At 34.7% G+C, this 14,240-nt stretch overlaps 1 protein-coding gene across 10 annotated transcripts in view; it reads left to right on the forward strand.

Annotated features, from left to right (window-relative positions):
- Window positions 1-14,240, forward strand: part of LOC145296756 (adhesion G protein-coupled receptor L4-like) — a 700,831-nt gene that overhangs the window by 469,413 nt on the left and 217,178 nt on the right. The gene's annotated exons all lie outside the window — the stretch shown is intronic.

Raw genomic sequence — 14,240 nt, forward strand, 5'->3', positions numbered from 1 at the left:
GCGGTGGGGGGGGGGGAGTATTTTGTCTTACCACTGCAAAAACTGGAATTAAGAAGTCAGCTCCCACTCTGAGGAGGGGCACTCTAACCTACAAAAAATGCCTGGGCTGCCCCGTCTGCATTAACCGGTAAGGGCGTCTCAGATGATTAACAATAAACTAACCCATTCGCAAAGAAGGCAAAGGGTGTACATCCTCGAACTGCATAAACAAGTTTATACTGCAATCAACAAGGACCAGGTCATCACTGGAAATAATCTGTTGATTTTGTGGCCAAGGATAAAAATCCCTAGTCGGGAGGCTGCTCTAGAATAAAGGTTGGGTAGACGGTGGGACAACACGGTGATGATCAGTAATGGCGGAACTTTGGTAAGGGATAATTATTTAAGAGGACTGCTCAATTTACATTAGACTTGAAAACGACCATGTTCTCGTCAGCTGGGGAAGCAGCCTCACGGTATTGCGTTTCACAGATGGACGGTTCTAGGAAAGAAATTTGCTTGAGGAATTTTTCATTTAGTTTTAGAGTGAGGGAAATTGTTGACGGTTATTATAGGTATTTATTTGCTTACCCATGAAAGCAAATGTGACACAAGGTCGTTTTTAATGTGTGTGTGGGGGGGGGGGAAGTAACTCCCCTAAAACAAGGGCAAGAAGGGGGGGGGCACTCTGGCAGTATCCAAAAATAGTAATTGTCTCAGTATGAAGGGTTTCCCCTTTGACCAAGGACCAATTAACTTGAGTGGAGCATCAGAACAGATACTACACTATATTCTTGGCCCAATAGTATTTGTTGCAAATGTTTTATGGGGGGGGGGGAGACATAGATTGAAACTCGGTCGAGCACTTATAAACATAATGATAAAGCAGAGGTAGACTCGCAGCGTCTGTTGTGAAAAGTTAAGGTGGGAAGATCTTCGCTTACTTGATTTTAAAGACGGTTCCACTAGTAATTAACTATTCTTTAAATAGAAATTTGTTTTTATTTACAATGTTCCTTACAGGATGGAGTTAGACACCAGGATTGTTTTTTTTTTTACATGGAGAAAAGGAACAAAAATAAAGATTGTCTTTGTTGTGAAAGATTTCTCCTAGTCCTTGATCATAATAAGTTTGTATTATCTGGAAATTCCTATTTTATATCTTGGACAATCCAATATCTCTTTTTTCTCTCCTGCGCCTGTGAAACGATATTTCTCAGCTGTTGATGAGTGGGTGTTACACCGATCAGACAGTCGTTCTCCCTTCCGGCTGTGTCCTTTTCCCTAACACTTATTTTCCACATGCCAAGTAAATTAACTTGTGAGTAAATTCATGTCAATGTTTTTAACCTTTTCCACGATAGAATCCATAAATAATTTTCCTGGAATTTGGGAAGTAGAGAATTTGGCTTTAGGATGGGAGTAAGGGGGTAGGGGATTCTCTTCACTTAATATTCTCCCCTCCCATTCTGTTTCTATTTTTACCCATCAACTCTACCTCAAATGATGTGTGTATGTGTGACACAAATGGAATGGGTCCAGATCGGACAACCATTGAGAAAGTCTTACAAGTACTTAAACATTGGTGAACTTGCTGTGATACAATTAGAAAGACCCCCTCCCCTCCCGGACATTGTCAATACATAGATTATACCACTTAATAGAAATTGGTGTGTAGCTAATGCCCATCCTTATCATTGGGTTATCCATGAACACCAATTACAATCCTATACCAAATTTGGAAGGTCATCAGGGATAAGAGAGATCAAGTGTTTGTGAATATTCTTGGGTCAATTGTTGGTGGTCAGCAAACTTAATTGCCCCTTCCCTGCACACCCATCGAATTTTCCCATAACAAATCATTAGAAATTTTGACTCTGAAACAATACTCATTGATACACTTAAACTGTTGATTTTTTTTTTTTTTTTTTTTTTTAGTCTAACATTTCTTAGAAACCCAAATGTTATATACTTTGACTGAATATAATCAATTTATTTATTGCGGACTAGTATCCTCATCTTTCTTAGTTGTTGTGAAACAACTAAGAAAGATGAGAATAATAGTCCGCAATAAATAAATTAATAATACTCATTTCAATAATAAATTTCAATTAAATAATATGTATGAAATCATTTAAATTTTATTTGAGGTTCTCATAATAATCGACATAATCAGGTTGACACACGGTCCTTGTTAGATCATCAAAGTTACACAACGATGATCTTTGCCAGTAACAGACCGGTGACTATTTTGGAATACCAAACACTGTATATGTAAAAGGCCTTCGACACCTCTTTGCAAAAGAACCTGGCGGTTATCTCACCTGATCAGGATATACATGCGGCTGTTTGTGAATTATTCCCATGACACTTCCTCCTCTGGAGGAAGCCGGTTTAATACATACAAAGAAAGGAACAAGCATAATATTATATAGATAAGATTCTAGTATTTTTTTTCCACATGCCAATTCTTTTGAAATCTCGAATTATTTAGCGATAATTTTTTTCCGGATTACTGTAAAAAAAATAAAATGCACTTACTGGGTGATCTATACATTTCAGTCTTACTTATAATTTAAAATCAATAAATTTGTATCATTAGTACCAGAGGTTGGGAGAAAAAAAGTTTTTAGAATCAGAAAATAAGCACAAATTTACCCGATTTAGATACCCTGTAAATTCTGATTTTATTTACTTTTTCCTATTCCTGATTTTGATTCCTTCTAATCTTTTTAAAAGCCAGTTATTCACGTAAATATTCACCTGTAAGAAAAATTAATCTGCAAACTATTAATATAATAGGGTAATACCCGTCTCAGTTTAAGTAAAATTTATTTCTAAATAGAAATTTAATACTTTTGTCTTTTGCGATGATTACAATCGATAAATACGGTTTTACTAAACCTTATGTCTAAAATTCTTATTCTAATTTTAATCAAAATCCGTTACATGACTGGAATTTCAGGGCTTAGGCTTACGGCATCTTAAGAAATTGAAATTTATTGAATCTTACTTAATTGGTGTCCAATGACTATGGATAAAATTCAATATAAATCTGAAATATTCTAATTTTTAAATATATGGTTGTGTCCATATAACCCCTAAAACCTTTAAAAGACTCAGAAGAATGAGTGTTGGGAATATTTATTAATTGATGTCTAATACCTATTAATAAAATTTCATTAAAATTGAAGATTTCTGAATTTTCAGGAGCTTTTATCTCATCCATCCTTTTTTTTTTTTTTTTTTTTTTTTTTTACACCTCTTTAATAATAATAGTCTACATTACAACCCTTTACGCCTAGCAGCCGTTTCAAAATTCATACATATGTTAGTTTAGGAATTGATCCAGTACATACAAATATATAAACGTATACAAATAACCAATTTTATATATAGACATAATGTATTAAATATTTGAAAATACCAAAAACTTGATGCATAAAATATTCTACGAAAGTGACACGATTCACACGATTCATTAACTCGGATTTTTTTTGTTTTTATTTTATGACTAGTGGGGGGTGCCCGGCGTTGCAAAAAAAAAAAAAAAAAAAAAAAAAGTGGTAGTAGGTAGGCTAGAACCCTCGACGCAAAGGCAGAAAAGAAAGTGAAAGAAAAGGGGACATCTTACCGCTACGCTATGATGCGAGAGGAAGTGAAAAGCATTCACATTTACTAATCTCAATCAAAAAGTTGACTTGAAGTAAATAAGTTAAGAATCACACAGGTGCAGAAATGAACGTTGGCTGGAGGCCAGTTGAGCTTTCAGCTTTCTGCCGTATTTTGCTTCCCCACGATGTTAGGGAAAACCAGCTTCCCCCCAAAAGGGGGGGAGCTCTCCAAATGAATAGCAGTTGTCTGATATGAAGGGTTTCCCCAACATTGATCAAAGAGAATTGCTTTTCTGGAGGTCCCGGCCAGAAAGCCAGGCGATGCACTTTGCTTCGATTAGTTTTGCTTTATTTATACGAAAAAGACGAACAAAGACGCGAAAGGACAGAATAGGGATTTTTTTTTTTTTTAAGTCGATTAAAATAAATGTAGAAATGACATCTGTTCGCAAATCATAGATATTAAGGAAACTGCTAAAGAAATGATACGTTGTTGAGAACCCCCCTCCCCTGAAGAAAGCCTTTCTTGGACATACAAAAACGCGTGCAGCCGTTTTGCCTTTTCTATATATTATATAGATATAATTTTTTTTTTCTCACCACCTCCGACAAAGGAGGGATTGTACATAGTAATTCACTTCCGTTCGTTTGTTCACACTTTCCTCAATAACCACATATTAGATTTTTTTTTAATTTTGCACAAACATTAGTCATGGTTAAAGTAAATTTTTTTCCCTCTCCTGGAGGGAGACCTCTCATGCTCGGCTTTTTTATAAAGATGCTAATTATTTTTCTACTGCATTTTTTTTTTTTTTTTTTTTTTTTATGGAATTTATTTTCCCCAAAGTTGAATTGAATTTTCTGGAAAATATGTCATGAATGTAGTGTCCGACTTTGGAATGTCTAAGTTCCTTGCTTTATTTAATTTTTTACTCGACATGGATAAAAAAAAAAGTATCTGATGTAGAATAGTGCACCATGGATTTAATTGAAATTCCCAAGTTTTGACGACACATATTGGACTTGGCCAAGATAGATGATAAATACTATGAAGAAACCACTCGTTCTCTGACTACATGCGCTATGTCACCCATGTTAGAGCACCACCAGAAACTATGCCTAAATGACCCCAAGCTAACTATTTTTCCAATATAACCGTTGAGTTCCTCCCTACACCTTACTCGTACTAGCGTCTACGAGCAATTGCTTTTTTGCAAAAACAATATAAAACAATAAAAATATAATTTTTATTTACATTTTTATTATAAAATGTCATAATATTGGTTTGTTGACATCTGTCAGTCTAGAAGACTATTGAGTTACGCCTATAGAGGTGTTTTTTTTTTTATTTTTTTTATTACATTTTCACCCCATACAAAGCACATTGCGACTTTGGTGTAGGGGGCTACTAACAGGGGCAGCAACTACTGGGGTACTATGTAGGGATTTGGGCAGCAAGATGTTGGTTCACGTTGCACTTGAACTTCTGCATGTCAGTACAGTTGGGGAAGCAGGGACCTGGAATGGAATTCCAAAGTCTAGTGGTTCTGGGAAAGAAACTACTGGAGTAGAAAGATCTTTTACATCTAGGGATTTCTACGGTGTGGGAGTGGGATTTTGCAGCCTGTCGGGTCTGTCGAGGGTGTTCACATTGTGGAGGCACAAGTGCTTGCAGTTCGTCAGAGCATTCACCATTATAATACTTGTAGAACAGGCAGAGGGATGCAACGTTTCGTCGATGGGACAGAGGCTGAAGCTTAGATGCCAGTTCAGGGCCTATCAGATTTGCAACTCTCTTTTGAACCTTCTTGTCAAGGAGCGAGAGACTAGTAGCCGATGCACCAGCCCAAATATGACAGCAATACTCCATACATGGGCGAATGGTTGCCTTATAGAGGTACAGGATACTTTCAGGTGTTAGTAGTTTTCTAGCACGGTAGAGAGAGCCCACCTTCCTTGCAGCAGCCCTGGCAATGTCCTCGATGTAATTGTTCCAACTCATGTTTCCTGTGAACGTTAGGCCAAGGAGCTTGAAAGACGTACTCTCAGATAAAGAGTCGTTAGCCATTGCTATAGGTGGTAGACAAGGTTTCTTGTAATTATTGAATGAAACTAGTTTAGTCTTGGCGGCATTGAACGTGACCATCCATTTTTGTCCCCATTCCACTACAGATTGGAGGTCATCTTGTGTTTCTGCCATTTCTTTAGATGTGTTCTGTGGCTGAATAAGCCTATTTTCGAATAATATAATACAATATTAATACGATAATATTTATAGTAGTGCAAAATGTAATACAAAATTTTCTATGGAATCCCATTAACCTAAAATTAAAAAAAAAAAAAAAAAAAAAAAAAAAAAATTAAAAACATTGCCAGCTTGGCAGTCAAGAAAAAAAATACAATTTTTTATTTAATTGTTCAGAGCAGTTGCGCGTCTACGTGAAGACTCTGGCATTTGCATCAGTTCTTTGGTGCGCTATTCTGCATAAGTACCAAAAAGAAAAATCCTTTGAAGAATTTAAAAGCGCTTGTACAAGATGGCATAATGAAGATATCAATCAATTTTATTTCTTTCCCCAAGATTGCTTGTTGTTCAAAAACGAAACACAAAAGAACCTTGTCAATATGTCGATGATTAAATTTTTTTTTTTTTTGTTTTCTTTCTACCATTCTATCCGATTGCTTTTATTTCATTCTTTACTTAACCTCATTTTTTTCTTCTTTCTATTCCGCTTATTTTATTTTTTGTTTGGCTAGAGATTGAGAAGCCAAAGCACAGTTCCGTTGACATTAGACCAGTACTTGTTCTACCTTAACACACACACAATACAAAACATAAAATAAAATAGATTCTATTAAACAGTGGCATGGAGAAGATATGTTTGAATAAATCTCTAATGTCATATCTCACAGGCAAAATAAAAATAAATAAAATAAAATAAAACAATCATCTCCTTTGTCTTCCATTCTTCCCTTTTTCTCTCTCCCTCTCTAGGACTTTTTTTATTTTTTTTTTATTATCCCAATCCACTAACCGCACCTACCCTCATCCCCCGCGTTTTCTTTTTGCAAAGCATGAGGTGTCATAATGTCACCAATGATTGACATTCATACCACCTCTTCTTACAATCCCTTGGGGATATCACTTTCAAAACTTAGCTCTGCCTATCTGACTCCATTATTCTGTCTTTGGTCAGCCCGTTCTTGGAGGTTTCAAATTTCTTGATTCTCTTTTTTTTTTTCTTTCTTTCTTTCTTTCTGCCAATCATCCATTTCCATTGTATTAAGACGCTTTGCTTCATTTGTCTTTCTCCATGTCTTTTATTTTTTTGGTGATTCTTCTATTAACCATGTGCAATGCTTTTTTTGTACATTATAAGCACCAAATTAAGCTCCAATAATATTACAAACACCCTTTTATATTTTTTAGCATCTCTTGCTAATGGAGATTTGGTAGCTGCCTGAAGTCGAAACTATATTATGTTTTATTCATTGCAAACTACTCACAGCTCAAGGACAAAGGTTGACGGTTTGTGTTGGATGGATGGCGGGACTTACACCTTGGAGATTACAAACTATGGAAGGATCTTGGCAGAATTCGATTACTTAAGGGGCAGCTCTACAAGAATTTGTTTATATTGAACTTGGAAACTATGCAGTACTCAGTTGGAAAACAGCTTTATGAAATGCAATGCCAGACATGGTTTTTAGGAGAGCGCAGAAATTGTGCATGTAAGTTTCATTCAGCTCAAAGTTGCACAAATAGAAATAGGAAAATTCTTTGCAATGGTTGTAGCTAGACGAGCTTTTTGAATGTTTTACAGGGAATAATCAGAGATTGGAGCTCGGTTGATCATCTACCCATGAAAGTAGCAATAGACTAGAAAGACTAGCAATGTCTTCTGTATCCCATTTGAAGGTTCTTAATAAATTGCAGAAACGCATGTCATTTGATTGCCCCACCGCCCACCCGTCTTCTTCGCTGCAACCTCGCTCTCACAGACGTGATGTTGCTAGTCTGTTTTTATTTATTTTTTTATTTATTTTTTTTTTTTTTTACAAATACTATTACGTCATGTGTTCCTCAGAATTGTCGGCTCTATTCCCTGCGTCATTTGTTCCAGATCGTTCGACTTGTTGGTCTAGCGATCTCCATCAATTCATTGTTTAATACTTCATTCTAAATACAGCTTCCGATTCCAGTGGGTCTTTTCCAAGTACTGCAACGTGGTGGAACTCTATTCTTGCTCCTTTACCTACAGCCTTGGTCTTTTCAAGACTAAGTTCAATAGGCATCCTCGTCTCACACGATTTCCATATAAAACAAAGCGGCCGTAGGAAAGAAGAGGGCAGTCCTTCTTACTAGATTCTGTACGCTGCCAAAATAGGAGTGTGCTCTTAGCAACATTTTCCCATATCTGCCAACTGTACTCAATCTTGGGTCGTATTTTGCTCTTATACGGTAGAGGATTACATCAGGGGTGAGATAATTTCTGGAGTAGTAGGGCATAATCACGTTGGCACACCGGTTCCTGTCAGATCACCGAAGTTAAGCAACGTTGAGCCTGGTCATTACTAAAATGGGTAACCAATTTGGAAAGTCCAGGTGCTGTATGTAGGAGGACGTCGACACCTCCCTGCAAAAAGTTGCGAAAACCTAACGTCGTCATCTAACGTCATCTCTCCTAACGGGGATATACATGCGACTGGGGACCGCTTGTGAATTTCATACTCCCATGAAACTTCCTCCTTCGGAGAAGCCAGTTAAACCCTGAATAGGGTTGGTGCTGACTGCACACACAGTAGTAGGGGGTAAAGGGGTAGTGTAGTTAGTATCATCCTTGTTATCAATGATAGTTGTCTGCTTGTTACTTGCCGTATTAGTTTCGTTTCAATGATTTCAAGCAGTGAAAATTACTAAACCAGCTAGTTAAAAATAAGATCGCTAACTAGCATTCAATGGCAAAAACAAGCCTTCAAATGATTTCACTTTCAACTGCTCCAATTTCCTTTTAATTAAACAAAACAAAAAGTATCTGCTAAAGGTATACAGTTTCGTCCACATCTCTGAAAATGTAAAACCTCTTGCAAAATCCTGCCAGTCCATCGTTACCTATTTTAAGAAAGGAAACGCTTTTCTTTCTTCTAACATAAGAAACCCCATAAAAGATTATGAATGAGTGTTTGTTCTAACTGAAGAAAAGAAAATATCATTTATCTTTGGACGCCACCTGCCCTCTTCCCCTGCCTTCACTGTTATTATTTTAATAAGCCACAGTATCTACATCTGTATCTACTCCTCCACATTTATAAAAGTGTGTTGATTTGATGTGATGTGGAGTCTGTGTGAAAGACTCCTGCCGCCTACCTCCCAGGGATTTGTATACTTTGGTATCAAAATGTTTATATATCCATATCTGGGGCAAGAAGCATGATAATCCTGTCCGTGTATATATATATATATATATATATATATATATAAGGGTACTTATCTAGACGATTTCAGTACTTTGCTGAAGCATTTAGAGTCAATTCTGGAAATGGCTGGAGCAGTTTACGATTTCAAATACGGAAGAAAAAAATACATTAAGCATGCAAAGGGTTGAAAACATTTCTTGTGCTTTTAAGGAATTTGAACGAACTAAACCTTTGTTTGGTAACAATAAAAATTAAAAAAAAAAAAAAAAAAAAAAAAATGGGTTCAAATTCTGTAGAAGTACCAAATTTTTAGCCCCTTAAAAAATTCTGTGTAGCTTAATTGTCATCTAGTTATAAAAATAATATATTTAACTTGATATTGGGGCTTGTGATCATAAAAAGCTCATATTAGAGCAATTCAATAAATAAGAAAAAAAATCGATGAAAATAGCATTGAATAAACTAAAATATTTATTGATCCATCAAATTTAAACGAGAAATTATGATTGCATTTTTCCCCCAATGTTTATCCTCTAATGAACCCCCCCCCCCATCTTTTTGAAAATCCATGGATGAGTAATTTGTATTTATTTGAATACTGTTATCCTCATCTGTATAGTTGCTTCACAACGTTTCAGCATTCCTCTAGCCTTCGTCAGATGGTGAACCACGATGGAATAGGAATACTGAGTCTCTTAACAGTATGCTCAATAATTACTGTCTTCCATAGTTGCCGTCTCATCACGTGTTGGTTAACTAATCCTTTGGCTGGCTTTTGGTAGGATTGAAACCTGAATCTTCAGACATTCCTTATCTGGAATCGTAGAGACTCAACACCTCTATCCACTGTGCCACGGGCAGTTAAGACTTGACATTCTTATCCCGTCGCAGTTAACCACCTGACAAAGACCAGTGGAATAGTTGGCTGAAACACTGAAACAACTATGAAGATGAGGATAACCGACCGCAAATCTATAATATAAAGTTGAATGTATGTATGTGCGTGTCTGGTCCCGAATAGGTTCCTATATGGTTGACTATTTAAAAAAAAAAACTGATTACATATAATGATAGATGTATCGAGACACAGGAATGGGTATGTTTGATCTGGCAGAACGATGGTTCATTAAAATTGTGGTGTCTGCATTCGCGCCTGGTCCACAAAGTATGAAAATAAAAAAAATTATAAAAAAAAAAAAAAAAACGTTTACAAGTGTTTTTGATATAGATGTACATAATAATACTTTGATAAGTATGTTTCAACTTAAATAGGGATAGTATAAAATTCTAGGGTCTGCATTCGCGCCTAGCTTCCATAGAATGGAAATAGGCACAAACTTTAATAAAGACTTTTCATATCTATCTGCGTAAGTATACTTTTATAATTATGTTTCAGTTTGAAGAAATATTGTATAATAAAATTATGGGGTGTTCGTTCGCACCTGACCTCCATAGAATGGAAGTATGTCATAAAGTTTAACAAGGTTTTTTAATATAGATCCACAGAATATTGTGATAAGTGTTTCAGTGTGAACAGGTATGGTATAATAAATTATGGGATTTATCTATTTTATTTTTACTTTCATCATATTTTGCTTTGGTTTTGATACCTCCAAATTCAACCCAAAGTTACAACCCTTCCTGTTCATAACCTATCATACTTTCATAAATCAGTCCATTTTCTGTAGGCTGTTTTTGAACCCAGTCAACGACGGGTACTTTTGCTATTATATATATATATATATATATATATATATATATATCTCTTGCTAGATTCAGCCACTCAAACATGTCGGTGGATTTTAAAAACTATATGCTGCTCCCCATATGGGAGTACCAAATTGGTTAAAGAGAAAATTATTCCCAACCCGCATTTAGGTAAAAATACACTTTTGTAAATAATTGACTTCAAAACGAATCACAACATATATGGTTTTCTAACGAATGATAAAAAATATTTTTTTTGTATAGTTTTAAAGGTTAAAAACTTACAAAACACACACACATATATATATATATATATATATATATATATATATATATATATAAAATGTATGTATGAGAGAGAGAATATTTACAGACAATTTAATATACAAAACATATGCAGTTTCAATATTAAATGATAATGCGTTAAAACCAACCAAGAAAGGGACAGCAATTACTTTTGTGGTTGCCCTTATGTAGGTTCATTGCAAAAGTAAGAAAACCTGTGTGTTCGGTTCTCAAAAGATCAGTCCATCCCCTGTCCTGTCTGTCCATAGTTTTTGTCTGGTAACAAAAAAGCCGAGCCTAATATGTAACCAGAGGAAGATAAAATGAAAATCAGTAAAATACTAAAATACAGTAAACATGATTATTCCATGGAACAAAGAAATCGTCTTCTTTTTTAGTAGAAGAATCTACTATGTATGCCGACAGTTGTTTCCTGATTTGCAAAAACTAGACAAGATAAGTAGTTGATATGCACAGAATTGGTTGGTGTTGTCATAGTGCATACATGAATAATACATTGCAACTTAAAGAATAAAGGCAGATTTTAAGTTCTTCACTTTGATATTTTTTTTTTATTGAATACTGCTCTGAAATCAAAAACAAAAAATTCCTAAAAATTTTCCGTATAGACACTTTTATTATATTTTGATTTTATTTTTTTTACACGCCTAAACGTCTTCTGCTTCAAAACAGGACATAATTTTACAGCATTTTTTTTTTTATATTGAAAACTTTCTCTCAAAATAGCAAAAGTTGAGGTCTAGAGTGAAAACATTTAGCATTAAAAAAAAAAAAAAAAAAAAAATGGCGTCTGTCACCAAATTATAATTAAATACACAATTGAAGAACACCTGTCTCAAGACGACTTAAATTAATTTTCTGAACAGAATAGTTTTGCACCACTCGTATGTCCCTTTTATGAAGATTAAAATAAAAATGATATTAAACCTTATGTCTGCTTTTGAATTGAAAGCCATGTTTAATTTCGGAAGAGCTTTTTGGTGGATAGCTGTTCTGTATAAGTCTCGGACTTTAAAATTTTGCAAGTAATGAGCAAATATCTTATCTGGACACAAAACAAAATTGTCTGAGAATTCTGAAAGGTTCAATATTTTATTGGAGTGATTCCAGTTTTTGATTGGTTGCTACATAGCTCTATTTGATCAGTTCCTAGAAGTAGAACCACTCCAATTTTCTTTAATCATACCTTGTAAGTATACAATAAATATTGCAACATCTGTAGTCATTATTCCAATTTTGATCAAATTCCATTTACATTTATTTGATTCTAAATGTCTAAAGCTTTAAGTAGTCTTAAGAAGAAATTGAAATTCAGGGAATCTTGCTTTATTAGTTTTTAATGACTATGAATCAAATTTAATGCAGATCTGAAATATTTTAATATTCACTTTAATTTTCAGGTCCTTCATATCCAGAAGAAATTGAAATTTGGCAATTATTTATTGTCTAATATTTATGTTGAGCCTGGTCAGTGCTTAGATGGATGACCATTTAGGAATGCAAAATGTCTCTGCTCCAGGGGCTTTGCAAATTAAAACTGTCATAGTTTTTTTTTTTTTTTCTCATGGGTAAACATTTTGATATCAAAGTTAATAAAAGGCATTGCTTCAGATATTGAGCCCCCCCCTCCACTTTATTTCAGCTTTTTATTTATTTATTTTTTTTTATTAAAGAATTATAAAGATAAACTTAGTTCCCAAAATTTTCAAACAGGGGAGCATATTGATGTTTTAAAACTATGCGAACCAAAATAATTTTTTAAAAATGACTCTGACATGTTTTATACGGTTTTCTCATTAATTTCACTTTTTAGTAAAAACTAGCCTGGATGCCTAACATTTCCCGGGTGTTTGAAGGTGTGTGACGAGTAAAAACAAAAGTAGGTAGGCAGGCATGCGTGAACCCGTACTGTGAAGGAGGAAAAGAATGTGAAAAAAAAGTGACGTCTTTGCTGTTGCACTCATCGCCAAACTAGAAGTGAAGGTTTAAATTAAGGCTAGTCAATTGAAAAAAGGGCATGACTTTTGAAAATATCGACGAAAAAAAAAAGCGACACCTCCCTGTAGAAAAGTGCCCAGTTGAGGGTGAAGGAATTAATGTTTTTAGCCCATTTTTCGATATTTGTCGTTCAAAGCGTCGTGCTTCAAAATGATACCGGTCTTGTGAAAATCCGTTGCCTCTGTTGAAAGTTTTAGGCAGGCATACAAGCATACATTTAAACAGACAGGTGAGATTTATATTACAGATGGTCCTCCAAAAACTTTTTTTTTTTTTTTTATAATAATCATTTTTGGAACAAAAGAAAAACCACTAGTTTCACACACTTCCATTTTTTAAACTTTTTTCCTGAATAGTTCTACATTTTCCATAAGAGCTTCACTGGCTGGATTAAAGAATTTGGTGGCTCTGTTCTAGGTTATCCAGACTGGCTTTATGGTCACTTTCTGTCCAATCTGCTGGCCTCTATGGCCGGTCAGTTTTATTATCCAGTGTTGTATTGGATAGGATTTTATGGCTGACTCGCCTAAGCTCAACTTTTCTGATCTCTTGTGCATTCTTTCAATCATGATTCTCCATTTCGAGAATGGTGATGCCATATTATAAAGATTCTTTCATTTCATGGTCTGATTTTTGAGATTCTTTTCTTTTAGAAACTTCATTCTTCTATTTCCCTACTTGCCTCCCCCCCCCCAAAAAAAAGTTTAATTTTTACTTTCAGAACCGGTAAAATTCATTTTCCACAATAGTTTTGCACCGTTTATGCCCTCTTATGAAGATTAAAGTTAAGATATAATGATACTAAACCTTATGTTTAGAATCCTTATTCCAATTTTGATCCATTACACGATTTTGAGTCTAGAAAATATCTAAAATTTAAGGGTTTTAAGCTTAAGTAGTCTTATGAAGAAATTGAAATTCAGGGATTTTTTTTTTTTTCATTGCTGTCTAATGATTATATATATATATATATATATATATATCTTCTATTATATCTATAAAAGTGAATGTTGTGTGTACATTTCCCTACGCAATAACTCTGTCAATTTTAAGTCTACAGACTCGAAATTTGATATACAGGGTACTGAGATTGGGAAAAATCTTTGATCGGTTTTCGGCCAGAAATTTGTCTTTTAAGGGGTCATGGTTCAACGATTTGACCTTTGAGAACTCTACCAAACTTCTCCGACAATTTTGGGTCTAAACACTTGAAATTTT

Source organism: Euprymna scolopes, chromosome 17 (assembly GCF_053919585.1).
Source record: "Euprymna scolopes isolate OS-2025 chromosome 17, ASM5391958v1, whole genome shotgun sequence".
NCBI classification, from domain to species: Eukaryota; Metazoa; Mollusca; class Cephalopoda; order Sepiida; family Sepiolidae; genus Euprymna; species Euprymna scolopes.